The sequence below is a fragment of the Nuphar pumila genome, chromosome 14 (genome assembly GCF_984573655.1).
Source record: "Nuphar pumila chromosome 14, dmNupPumi1.hap1.1, whole genome shotgun sequence".
NCBI classification, from domain to species: domain Eukaryota; kingdom Viridiplantae; phylum Streptophyta; class Magnoliopsida; order Nymphaeales; family Nymphaeaceae; genus Nuphar; species Nuphar pumila.
Window position 1 is genome coordinate 85,306,620 of NC_143262.1, and position 2,496 is coordinate 85,309,115.

Consider the following 2,496-nt stretch of genomic DNA (forward strand, 5'->3'; position numbering starts at 1 on the left):
ATTTGAGATTTTTTATTTTTTGTTGGTTATTGCTTCATCAATAAAGCATTTCTTATTTATTTATAATTTTAGATAGTTTTTATATATTTTTTTAAGTTTTAATAAAAAAAAAATTTGAGGCTTACGCCTCGCCTCAGATTTTGGTGGAGCGCCTCGCTACGCCTCAACGCTTTTCACAACACTGGGCTGAAGGTATGGTAACCTTGGTATTAGACAGAGAGTGCTACAATAACAAGTTGAGCACCATTGAGGACAGCAGCATTCCATAAAAGAGCAAATAAAAAGCGCATGATGATAGCCATTCATATTGACACATAAATTACGCTTTGTGGTGCCTTTGATTTCATTCTTACTCATGGTAAATAAGCTTGAGGATTTTGGACCATACTGCAAACTGATAGCAAACTCCTTTTTGCAAGAGGAAGCCCCACCCATAATCCGGTTAACCCAAAAAAAAATTCAAGACATGGACCCTCTTTTAAGTAAGGCTGCAAGCAACGAGCTTTAGTTCCATCCTTCAAAAGTAAGCAACCAGCTTTAGTTAGATCCATTAAAAGAGAATATTATAAGACCATTTCCTTATTACAGGTGCCCATCTGTAAAACTTTACTAATTTTCATCAAGGCATTTCACTGATATCTTGGTCTAGCAGGATCATCTAAGGCTGCTAGCACATGACAGGGTTTGATAATATTCCCCTATGTGAGGCACTATAACCCACCAAAGAGTATCACACAGAAGGTTCTTACAGAATAGAAGGATTTCCCTGTGCACTTCACCATCTGATATTGCTTTTAACAGGATCATTTAATGCGAATAGAATAATGCTCATAACTGGCACCATTCCCTTGTGTGAGACATAACAAGATCTGGCAACGGGACAGGTCTCCGAAAATCCTAACCAAGCCTTTTAGAGGGAAAATGGTAAACCATGTCCAGACCGTATCCAGCTAGGTCTAATTTCATGAAACCAGACTTGGCCATGTTTGAAGATTAGTGACATCATTTTGATATTGATATGTGTTTGCAATAAAAGACCCATTATACCAGGCTTTTGATTTAATACATGTGTGTGTGCAAAATATTGCCTACTCTTGATAGCATCGTGCTATCTAGCAAAAAATTAATAAGTTATCTGTTCAATCTGACCCATAGCTGTGATCAACATGGCTTATTTATCAGGAACCGCACTTTGCAATCATGAAATTTTGGTGCATTATGGATCATCCAATACATGTTTTCACTAAATAAACCATGTAGGTCTATCTATGGGGATTGATACATAAACATTCAAGAAAATGTTAAAAATTGGTGGTTATATATATATATATATATATATATATATATATATATATATATATATATATATATATATATATATATATATATATATATATATATATATAAGGTTAATATTTGCTACAAACGTTTGTATGTACAAACGCCTCTAGATCACGTGTAGGTTGTTTTGATCCAATCAGACTTCATAGATGGATTCAGCATCATCCAAATGCTAGGAATCTGCATTTGGATCTTTTTTTTAACCTAAAAACATTATTTTAGGCATCAGGAAAATATCTCAAATTGTAGGTCCTTGATTTTTCAATCCTTATAAAACCCTGTCTATGTGACCTAATTGGACGATCCGAGAGCTGATTCCCACTAAGAAAAAAATATAGATCACATTTGTAAGGTTTGGTCCATGAAAAATACCAAAATATAAAAAAAAAAATCAAATGAGGCATTTGCAAATCTAAACATTTGTTGTAGCAAATATTAATCCATAAAACACACGCACACACGAAAATATCATTGGTAGAACACTGATAATATTCATTTTTTTAATAGGATGTATGCCTTAAAATAATCTATTATGTACTTAATTTCACTTTAGTGGTTATTCAGCCTTGTGCTTTACGTTGTATACTCATTTTGATCTTATCACATTGTCATGCAGAAGCCCATGTTGCATGCCTCGAATGATGTTGTTTTTTCACTCATTGCTCTCATCCAATAACAACTGTTGTTTATCGGTGGATACATCCTAAAATCAAAATACTCATCCATGAGAAAAGCTTATTAGATGAGAAACACAGCACCATATTGCCAGTATAATCAGAAAATATTGCTGGTAAGCAAGCTAATACCCCGCAAGCATGCTGGCTAACATCAATTTGCTTTCAAAATAAAGAATGTGATGAGGCAACTATATCACATCTCAAGGCATCACCATGATTATATGGAGAAACATGCGGTTTTTTCAACAAATCACCTACAGATTTGACCATTTTATGGTTACTATATTTTACTAAAACCTAGTCATAAGATGAAATCATGGAATTCTAGACATGTAATCAGAAACAAAAACACGGTTTACAGCTTTCTAATACCAAGTTTTTTCCAAAACTCTAATAATACTGAACTCAACACACATAACTAGTCTGTGTTAGTAGGGCAGCTGAAATCTATTCCCCAGCAGGAAAAAGGCAGTGCAAA